This window comes from Lycium barbarum, chromosome 8 (genome assembly GCF_019175385.1).
Source record: "Lycium barbarum isolate Lr01 chromosome 8, ASM1917538v2, whole genome shotgun sequence".
Lineage (NCBI taxonomy): Eukaryota > Viridiplantae > Streptophyta > Magnoliopsida > Solanales > Solanaceae > Lycium > Lycium barbarum.
Window position 1 is genome coordinate 124,091,941 of NC_083344.1, and position 12,179 is coordinate 124,104,119.

The window sequence follows — 12,179 nt, forward strand, 5'->3', positions numbered from 1 at the left end:
CGTGGTTTTTAATCCCTTGAGCAAGGAGTTTTCCACAGTAATATCCTGTGTTATTTACTTACTGCACCGCATCAGGAAGCTGATACACAACGAGGTTCCTCATATATTGTTTGGTGGACCGACAGCCTCTATCAACACTATGTCGAGAAAAGAAAATTTTCTCAACGGAGGACTAAGAGTAAGTCATCATTTTCTTTTCTTTATTTATTTACTCTTTGTTAGGAGGAGGAGAAGGGGGACTCTGCAACCTTTTTTACATCCAGCTTGCAAAAGTTGAATTGCCCTTCAGATGAGCTGCTCTTTAATTTTTATCCTTTAGCAATTGAACTTAAGATTAGTGGAACATAAGTTTTTTAAGGATAAAAGTCATGCGGCTCATAACTTATGGAATATTATGATGCAAAAATATAAGGGGAAATAACTCATATATACAACCCACGCAGCTAGTTTGCACCTGATATAACTCACTGTATCATGTGTATATAGATAATATATATGTAATGTATAGTTATATATAAGTTGCTCAATTACTTTTATAACTTTACACATCATCCTTATATAGTATAATGCATTACATGTACATTCTTATACACTATATAATGTATAAATAATATATATGCTTGTATAATAATGTATAAACATTGTATAACTATGTGTAAACAAGGTATTGCCTCAGGGGCCAAAACATTCCTCCAAACACCACCATATCTCCATCTGTACACCAACCATCCATTGTTTCATTGTAAGGCTACTACCAGGCAAGCTGCTCGAGCTATCAATATTGGAGTGCTTCCTCTTCTCATTCATCATATTATATTTCTATTAGAACCACTTACAAACTCCCTAGAACTCTCAGTTAAGTGATTCCCTTCTTTTTGGAGATTTGACCTTCAAAATAAATTGAATTTGGACAAACGGGTAGACAACCTTTACTTTTTCTGTACCATTTGAGCTAATTCGGATAAAAATTAAGTTGTTGAGTTAAAATTTAAAAACTAGATGGGCTAAGGGTATTGAGCCGTAATTATATCAAATAATAGGGGATAAACTTATGTCCCGAAAAAAAATATTTGTTATCAGGCGAAAACATTAAAGACCAGCACAAACTAGGGAGAAAATTCAATGACCTTTTAAATAGCTCTGTAATTCAGTGGGCTTGAAGTGCCAACAACCTGCTACTAACTGGCTACTATCATCAGGCCCATAGACCTTAATGTAGTTTAGTTCACAATCTTCCCAATTTTGTGCATTTGGCGAAGAACAACTATTTAATGAATGTGTATACTATTTTTGATTCTAGAATTATCAATTTGGGTTTAGGCTTCTTTGCCATCGTAATTCCTACGTCGAGATTCCAGGAAAAAAGTTTTTTTTTTTTTTTTGCTTAAGCAGACGTAATTTCATTTATTACTAACTATTATAAGATGTGACCTTTTTCGTCAAAGTTTGATTTGAAAAGTCATTTATATAATAGTCATACACAAAAGAAGACGGTGAAATAAAGTGTGAGAAAACAGTAGCAGTACTATTAAAATAATCATATTTTGACATAATATCAGCTAAAGTGTTGGCTTCTCTGAATCTATGTTGGACAAGTGGCGCTCCAAGATCAAGTAGTGACCTGCATATAGTAAGAATGTGTGAGTGTTTATTATTTATTCCATTAAGCATAGAGGATAATACCAAAGCTTTAAAATGGAAGGGTGATTCTCCTGTGAACTGATTGTAACCCAGCACATTTATCTAGAATTTCGAAATAGTTGAAAGATACCTTTTGTACACATGAAATATTAATGACCTAATATTACACAAGCTAAAGTGGGGGTTAGTGCAATAATTTGTAAATATTAAGCTAGTTCAGAAATGGTTAAGTTTAAGAGGAAAACTAAAAATTACTAAAATAATACGTTTCGTGGTATCTAGTTTTACTTGTGGTTCCTTTTCACAGGTGGTACTTATTTGTTTTAAATTCATTCAAAATTCGAAAAGTAGACGCATTTTGTGTCGAAACGTGTCGTTTAAAAGAACAAGATGAAATGCAATTGTTTATCTGGACATATGAAATTCTCTGTCCTTAAACCCAATGATGTCCTGGTCACACAATAACAACTTTATCAGTTACGCCAATACTTTCCTTTGTGAAATTTTCTGTCATTGGCATTATAAATACACCTTTATGTATAATTTTTCATATCTTCGTCTCCTCCCCTCTCACTAGTTTTCTCAACGAATGCCTTTGGTCCTTAGAGAAGTTTTGAAAAGAAAATCTTCAGGAATAATTGCTGCCACTAGATTTTGAAGGCTTTGTTATATTCTCTAAGATTTGTTGTCAATCAACAATTATTTATAGTGGGGGCAATATTATACCTTAAAAAGAGTGTTCTACACACCTCAAATTAAATTATCCCAATATTTTAATTTTTTTAATCAAATCCCCAGTATTCTAATAATTATCATACTTGCTATAATCAAATCCCCAGTATTCTAATAATTTTTCATATCTTCGTCTCCTCCCCTCTCATTAGTTTTCTCAACGAATGCCTTTGGTCCTTAGAGAAGTTTGAAAAGAAAATCTTCAGGAATAATTGCTGCCACTAGATTTTGAAGGCTTTGTTATATTCTCTAAGATTTGTTGTCAATCAACAATTATTTATAGTGAGGGCAATATTATACCTTAAAAAGAGTGTTCTACACACCTCAAATTAAATTATCCCAATATTTTAATTTTTTTAATCAAATCCCCAGTATTCTAATAATTATCATACTTGCTATAAAAATTATCTATTATTATAAGTGAACTAACCTGATAATATAAAAAATGATTCTACACTAATAACGCCTAAAACTTGAAATATATAAAGATAAATATATAGCCATATATAGGAATTAGGAATTGCTTTACCTTTACGTCACACAATTATCGTCTTCTACTATAGTTTTGAATCCAACAATCAAGAATGTTCACATAAGACAGAGTAAAAATTTTATGCTGATCCTGCCAGCTGCAGAGATATTTATTAAATTATTTGCCTCCATGAGTTTTATTACCCATGTCTCTTTAAACAACCTACGATTCATCAGTATTAATCAAGACAAAAGTTAGGTAAGCGTATTACTTAACTCAAACATAACTTAGTTCCTAATAAAGATTCCAAGTAAAATGAGTGATGGAGGTAAAAAAGCTTAAACTTCGTGTTTATATTTTGGCAAATTTCTCCATGAATTTGGGACTGTTAAACAATCAACTTCGTGAATTTTTTTGGTTTCTATGGAAAATCTAAAATAAGCGAACACCCTGTTAATTACATGATTCTATTAGTTATTGTACACATGCTCATTAATTTCTCGAATACAGCACATGTCGGTTGTTTTGATGCGCTAAACTTCTGAAAATTAAACTAAACAAATAGCAGAATTTATCATAAGACGAGCACAACTACCACCTACTATATATTAAAAGATACGAGACGAGAGATTTTGATTGAAACATGTGCAAGATACTTTGTTTCTAGTTTCTACTTTATGCAATCCGAGTGTGTATTTTCGTTACATCAAATAAAATTGACCTTCAATATATCTAATTCTAGTAATCTGACAAATTGGGTAGGAACCTACTATAACCAATTAAAGTTCAATTACACTGTAAAAATTCTTTACATTGTTAGCGTTTATAACTTCCACATATTGATAGTACGTGTAAAAACTTTAACACTCTTGGGTCACCTAAAAGATAAGCATATGTAACTGTCTTTTTAATTTCTTTTAGGTTTAATCATATGGTATTCAAAATCTATCGGTGCGACTAATTCAAATTCGCAGTCGCGTATGGCTAATTAATTAACAGGGAAAATTCTTCTTACCACGATTTCTTCCTTTCGCAAGGTTCAAATCCGAAACCTTTGATTAAAGGTGGAAGAATCTTAACTATCCTTATCAATAACATATTATAATACTTTTTTTCATGACGAGGGAGCCCGCTGCTTCTACCCTTTGGGTGCGCACAAGGTAAACCTGCTCTTGTGCAATAGCCCGCAAAACCACATAAGATAGATAACCCGCACTAGGCAAGCCATGTGCGACGAACTCAATTTAGAAGAAAAATCCCCTACTTGCTTAGGCAGGAGATTTCGAACCTGAGACCTCTATTATAATACTTTTAGCTGGTGATGGAAAGTTAGATTAAAGACTGAGGATGCATTTAAATTGGAGAAATTTTAAAACCTCAATAATCAAGGACAATCCTCCTTCAGGTGAGACAATGTGCCAGTGACAAGTGACTTACATACATAATGCTTTTGTGGTTGAAAAGTAAACTTGAGCATGATTTTATGTACGATGCCAGCTACCAGTTATGAGAATCTTTATGGATTGGTAATTTCTGTTCTGAAAAAATAATTTAACAGAGTATAAAAAGGGGTTAATCCAGCTGCATAAATCTCCTTTTTTGCATCTAACATATTTAGTGGTGCTGTCATAGTGCCATTTACGCTTCTTCCACACCTCTCTGAAAACAAAAGATTTGAACATAATATCATTACTCAGATTGTCCACGATGCAGTTAATAAATAAACAAAAAACATATAATCACCTTGACAAGTTGCTAGATAATTATTGGTCATTGTATGCAGTGGCAGAGCTAATGTTGTCCAAGGAAAATTAATTGACACGGTTTAGTGGAAAATTACACCGCGTAGATAGTTCAAAATACAATTTATGTATGTACGTTTTACAACAAAAGGTGTTATCCTCCAATTGTATGTCTTATGGAGGTTGGAAAAAATAATGTCAAATAAAATTACGCGGAGGTAACTCAAGTCTATATCAAGATAAAAGTATAATTAATTATTGTTAAAATAAAGAAGTGATAAGTTCTCAATTACTATCAAAGACTTTTAACTATTGGGAGATACATAAAATTAAATTAATGTACGTCGATGGAAAAGTATTACTCCGTAGTACTCAACGAGGGACCAAATTTTTGTAATGTGTTTCCCATTGTGGAGATTGAACTAGCAAAAATATTAAAGATCATACATTTTGATCATAGAAATAGAGGGACCAACCTGTAAAATTTGTTCTTCCATCTTGCAGCACCAATATATATTTGCTGGTACAAAATGAGACTCTGACATAGTAACCAAAAAAAAGTAAATGTACTACTCCCTCTGTCCCAATTTATGTGACACGCTTTTATTTTCAGTATGTCCCAAAAAGAATGTTATCTTTCTATATTTATAATTTTAACTTTATGAGATGATTTATAGTCATTCAAATATTTAAGACTTGTTTTGAATTACAAATTTCAAAAGTCTCCCGTTCTTTTTCAAACTCCATGCCTAATTAAATAGTGCCACATAAATTGAGACGGAGGAAGTACATTATGACTTCTGCATTCTGCAAAGACGCTTCTCATCCACAAAGATGGAGATCTCTTAATATTTTTGTTTGCCATTTCTATTAACTTCTTTCCCTCAAAATTTTTGAGCTATTAATTAAGAAAAGAATCTATCTTGCAAAGCCCAAAATAGTTTGCTAAACGAAACTACTTACTGTTAAAGATTGTGGGGGATGGATCATAGCTCTCCATCCTTAATCAGTTGTTTCGGGTTTGAGCTCTGAGATTTAAGAATTTTGATATCGTTCAATTCTACCCCTCAAAATAAAATATAGTACAGTCGTATGTAGTAAAAATAAACCCAACAAAAGTTGAGGTCGATCCCAGAAGGAGTGTGTCAAGGTGTGAAAATTTGTGAAATTTCTAAAGCAATCTTCAACAAAAGGGTGATTGAACAATTACTTCTACAATAACTACTAAAATTTGAATAATATTAAGCTAGGACTTTTGTCAACCACTTGAAATACAAGAAAATATGTTTTGTTTTCAAGTAAAAGAGAAACCAGGGTTGTAACTTCAATATGACAAAGCTAATTCATGAATATAAGTATCTTGATTAAATACATAAGATTATTGATTATGATTCAATTGCTAATTACTCACTAGAATTTTTCAATCTAGCAAAGCTTATCTTACGAGTTTTTTCAAACCCAAAAGATTATACTAAGAGCAAATTGATAAAAATCTTACACTCAATTTTTAGACCAAATTGATAAAAATCTTACACAATTTTTTCTTGCACTCACGCTCTAGCAACGATCTCTTTGTTGCTCTCTATTATTTCTCACTTGCTCACTCACTTCTTGCTTATTTACTTGAGCACTTCTTACTTGAGTGCACATTCTTTTCTTAAGTACTCACTCATTGCTTGAGCACACACTCCTTACTTGAGCACACATATAACTCAACGAACTATCGCTCTTTATAAGTGGTGATGGAAGGATCCAGTGGAAGATGTTCAGCACTCTTCTAGAACTATTCTAAAATTTCCATTCTAGAGTGCTCCTCCCAATTCTCTACAACTCTTTGACAGTTCTAGATTCTTCATGAAATATCTTAAATATTAATTAAGTTGGCGATAAATTCTTAAGACGCTTCCCCCCTTTATGGTTCTTACACTGCTGCGAATCAAGATTAGTCAGCACCTCAGTGTGAATACTAGATGCCAAGTGAGAAAAAAATATACCAGATCAGGCTTTAGTTTTCTTGCATTGACTTCAGAAATTTCATATTCCTAGTCTTGCTTTGATGACAACCTGCATCCGAAGTTTTTGTTTCTCGACAGAGGTAACGAAGGAAACTAGCAGTGATACTTGTTCGAAGAAACAGTCATAGAATAAGAAGAGAGAGTCTAAGTCTGTGCACTTACAATGAAAATATTTACATGATTAATTTGACCATTTATGAGGTTATAGACATAAATATCTATTTTACTATAATTGGTTGAATTACACTGATAAATGATAATGTTAGACTTATATGCACTATCAATATGTATAACTTAAATCCATCAAAAAAGTTAGTTTAATTTCTATGCGCTTGATGGTGTAAAAAGGTTTAGGTAACTCTATTTAATAAAATTGAATGGTAATGTTATAAAAAGCTAAATTACACTTATGGTGTAAAAAGTTCATTACAGTTCTATCGGATTTAGTAGTTTATTGCTAATGCAGCATCATCAAGAACCACATTACATTTTAATGGTAACGTGACCATGACACATTTCTTGACAAAAAGTTATTTTAAGGTAATAGTATCAAAGAATCTATCTATACTCTTTAAGTCAAAGCCCAAATAATTTGCTAAAACAATAACTGCATACTTACAAGCTTTATTTAGCTCTCTAATTTTGACTTCAGCAAACTTCATTCGTGATCGTCCTTTAGTGACAACCTGCAACCAAAGAGACATGTAACTTACGTGCTATCACAGGCTACACTAATTATAGCTCAAACAATCTGTATACTATTAGGGGCCGTTTGGTTAGAGGAATGAAGTAGATTATCCTGATATTAAATTTTGCGATTTAATCTATCCCGTGTTTAGCTGAGGGTATTAGCTAAAACCAGGATAAACTTTATACCACAAGCATGAAAATATCTATCCATATGTACGGTGGGGATTATAATCCCAGTATTATGATGATGGTTATAATATCATCATAACCTGATTTTGAACCAAACGATAACCCCTTAATGTATATAACTTAAATCCTCGAAATAGGCAATTATCATGATTGAAACTGGCACAGCAATCTTTAGTCGTTTGTTGCTAATGCAGCATCATCAAGATTCACACTAGTTGCATTTTAATGACAAATATTATATGTGAATCTTTGATGGTGCTGCATTTGCAAAGGACGACTGTGTACACCAGGAGATGATGAACAAAAGCAAATAACTCATGATGCCCATGGAGACCTGACAGAAAGTCACGAAAATATTCTGTGGAGTATTTCAACAAAAAGATTGAAGTAATTGAAGTGATTTTCGGGACAATGAATAATTACCAAACCTTAAAATGAATTTGGTAAAGATGTTGATACAATACTTTTGCCACAACATCAAATTAAAAATCATGAAATCAATATTCTATATGTCAAAAGTAGAATCAAAGTAAATTAAGAAATAAGAAAAAGATGATCAAGGAGGGTGGTAAAATAGATGAAATTCCTCCATTTTAAATTAGAGATCTCGAGTTCAAACTCTAGAAATGGGAAAATGGAAATACCCCTCGAGGCTTTCCTTTTATTAGATTGTAGGGACGTGAATCTGAATTGATTGAGCCAGTTACTCCAGTTAGTAACGAACACCGAAACTTACACATAAATCTTTTTCACTACCAAAAAATCGCTAATTTATGATGACGTTTCATATTCCATCAGAAATTAGCGATTTTCTGGTAGTATCTTAAAAGAAGAAAGAAGAAGAAAAAGGGCAGATCTTGAGGAGCTATGAGGTTCAGGGCTGTTTGAGATTGCAGATCGACAAAAGGGTATTTGACACATATTAACAAGATCACGAAACTTGATGTGCAGATCCAATAAAAGACACTGCACACTGTTGGACTCGTGAAATCAAGAAAATATCCGTACAAGAAAACTATGTTATTTTAAGGGTTTCAAAAGAATCCAATAAGGAAAAAGGAAAAAAAATAAAGACACCCACTAATTACGTAACTAAAAGAGCCATGGCTGATCAATAGAGGAAGAAGTTTGGATTAGAGATCTAACTTTCTTCATGACTGCCATGATATTAAGCTACCTATGAGCTATGAGCCTATGACAGAGAGAAAGAGAAAGAATTTGAGTGTAGCATGGAGAGAATTAGTGTAAGGGTTTGGAGTAGGGGTGAGTAGGGTATCATCCAATTAATTATTGGAATGTCGTACATTAATACTTTTTAATATAGACAAAAGTCACGCAAAAAATCATTTTTCCTAAACTTTTTATGTTATAAAATAAAAGAAAGTATTTAAATTTAACATATCATAAAAAAATCATATTTTATTAATTAAAATTTAGAAAAGCTAAAACATTATTAATAAATTCAAAATTATTTACTTTGTTTGTACATAGAAAGAATTAAACTATCTAAGTATATACGTATTTTAAAACTAATTAAAAATTAAAAGATTTTCTAGTTTATGATACCAAAATTGTATCAAGTAGTTAAAGATGAAGGAAATAAAAATACTCAAAGGAATAATATAAACACAAGCGGAAGACTCAAGAATGGCTATATAAAAGAAATTTATCAAAGTAGATAGAGAAGGTTGGAGACTTTACTTAATGACTCAAAACTCTTGAATCTCACTACAATAAAATATATGACAGATCATCCCTATTTTTAATACTAGAAAACCAACATACACTAGGATTAGAAAACTCATTCCAATATGAACTAGACAAATAAATCCTAACTAAGTATGAATTAAATAAATACCAAATATCAATCCTAAACAACTTTGAAGTAGTAATCTTGGTTTAATTCCAACAAAAGATTAATCAATATTTGAGTAGGATTGTTATAATGATGTAATTTTACAAAAAGTGTGCAGCTATAATGATATAATAGAGGGCACTGTTGATTGATGTTATAGGTAGAATGTTATTATAACAGTAAATAAAACATGAAAAATCGATTTAAAAAAACTTAGTTGCTATACTGCAATATTGTTATATAGGTAATTGTTATAAAGAGTTATGAGTATATATACCAACAATGTAAAGAAATGAATATTACATTGTTAATGTAATTTATCGGTTTCAACAAGTAATTTACCGTATATTTAGATAATGTTCTTGCAAGTCAACTTTAACTTCACGATATAAAAAAAAAGTTTATATACTATCCCGTGCAAAGAAGTTACACTCAACTTAATTAATAGTTAGATTAAGGTTTATAATTTTGATACAATAAATTACATAGTACGGATTTATTTATTTTTTTTGAAAAAAGAATATTATCACAAGTCGTGTACAACGTGTATGGTCTTATCAACTTGATACCATTTCGTTAAAATTCTTTGCTAGTTGTTCCGCACAAAATACAAACGTAAGTAAAAACTGTCCTTTTTGTTTGAAGTACTTGTAAAAATAATTACTTTTTAACTCTTGTAGGCACAGAGAATGAAACTTCTTTAAGAAAAAATTCAAAGACTTCGATCGTAAGGAAGAAATGTGCGGTAGAGACTTGATGTACTGTTAACTACCAACTACCATTGAGAATGAAATAGAAAAAGAAACGATAAAACTCTTTTAAGTTAGCAACTAAAAAAGGAAAATACTGAAGGACAACATTATTACTTTCCGTTGTACTATTAGGCATAGTAAGTTTTAGGAAGAAAAGAAGCATTTTAAAAATTGTTGTATTAGACGTATGATAAAAATAGTTGACTTTAAATTTTTTGAAATTTGTTATTTTAAACATGCTATAATATTGTGTGACTATAAAAGTTTCTCATTAACTGTAAAATAAAAAATAAAAATATTTTCAAATATAAAAATGTATTATCATCTAATGGATTGTGAGCATTTTACTATTATAATATATTAAATTAAAGTGCATGAAATGTTAGTTGTCATAAAGTGGAGAAAGTGGTGTCATTACTCTTTGTAACTCTTGTAACCACTTTAGCATGATTTTCCACATTATTCCTTACTAATTACCACACTAAACCTCAGATAATCATCATATCATGACATTTCCTATGTGGAAGAAATTCTACAACTATGTAAAGGATGTTTTCTTCCTTGTGTTATATGTAAAAATGTAGATGATGAGTGGATAAAAAAAATAGTATGTTGTGCTTATATTTTGAGGTTAGTGTAGAGAAAGAGAGAGTTGAGATAAAATAAAAATATTCTAAGTCTCCAACTAATTACTACAACAGAGAGTTTTTATTTTTTATGTTGAAGGAGGTGTTCTAATGGTGAAACTTTAGACTCTTCAACTAGTCCGGAGTTGTTTGAATCATACGGCGTTGATAGGTTGTTGTATCCTGGAGGGGACAAGTCAGAGTTATACTGCTGGACCGGTGAAGATTATGCCACAGGAGGCTTGAATCTCCTTAAAGAGATTGAGATATCCGCTCCTCAGCCTGAATAATTATTTATTCATTTCTTGTTCATTTTATTTTTAACTGTAATTTATAATAATTTGTGGTATATTCACCTACAGTTTCTAGGAGATTCAATTCTTGTTACAGTTTGAAAAATCATGGATATCAGAATTAGAGATGTCAACATCATTCCGCTTCGACGTCGCTAGATCTCTTTAAGAGATGGAAGGATAATTTTTTCCCCTAATTGCTCAACTCAAGCGGAGGAAAGGTAAAACACTTTTTACCTTATCTTTTTATGAATAAAGCGATACTACTTTTCAAGAGTATACATTTTTATTTAAATTCTCAAAATAGTGGGGGCTAAAGAAGTGAGAAAAATATTTATCATGAAAAGTGATTTCTACATCTTTGATAATGTTTTAAAAAGTGTGGCAAGTGCATGTATTAATCTTGAAAAATTCACATGGTATTTTTGCCTTAATGGTTGATCATTTGTTTATTTTGGCTCTAACATTGGTGTTGTTCAATTAAACTAAAAATATGTGTATCAACCATTTTGACGTGAGTGAGACAAATTTTATTCCTGGATGAAAAATATAAAAAACATGTGATAAAACTTTTCTTAACCAGTCACGTTTTTGTTGAGAACGTTGTGAAGTACAATTTTGTGGATTGTACATGTGTTGCAATTCCTTCTAATGAAGTGTTTATTTACTTCCAATTCAAAGCCAAAAAAATGTGATACGTCAAAATGGAGTATGTTAGCCTAAATATGAGATATGTAACTAATTGCACTTGGTTTGATATTGTTTATGTAGTAGAAGTACTTAGAAGGTACAAACATACTAGGTATATTTACTTGGTAAGAAAACTCGTGGCTTGTTTTATAAAAAAAAAAATATCTTCTTGTACTCAAAAGATTTTTTGATGCAAATGCGAACACCTTGGTGCAATTTATTGAGAAAAAATTGTTATTTCTAACTCTACCGTAGAGGCTGAACTAATTGTGTTAGTTTTAGTTAGTGAAGAAGGGAATTGGTAGAGAAATAATAATTGTGATGCACCAATATTATTGGTGGAGTACAAAATCGTTATTATGACGGTAAATACAGGCCCAAAAGAAGAAGCACTATATTGTGACATCATTTGTGAAAAGTGGTATACCATTAATATTAATTGCGTAAAATCTTCTGATAATTATGCAGATTTATATCCAAAG

At 31.3% G+C, this 12,179-nt stretch overlaps 1 long non-coding RNA gene across 2 annotated transcripts; it reads right to left on the reverse strand.

Annotated features, from left to right (window-relative positions):
* Positions 1-4,264: 4,264 nt before the first annotated feature.
* On the reverse strand, positions 4,265-8,737 carry LOC132607119 (uncharacterized). 2 transcript variants are annotated; one of them, XR_009570204.1, is made up of 4 exons: positions 8,575-8,737; positions 7,222-7,288; positions 5,064-6,651; positions 4,265-4,504 (listed from the first exon to the last, which is right to left on the reverse strand). It is a non-coding gene; the product is annotated as an uncharacterized LOC132607119 (long non-coding RNA). The 2 variants fall into 2 exon arrangements; XR_009570203.1 differs by lacking the exon at positions 5,064-6,651.
* Between the last annotated feature and the right edge of the window lie 3,442 nt (positions 8,738-12,179).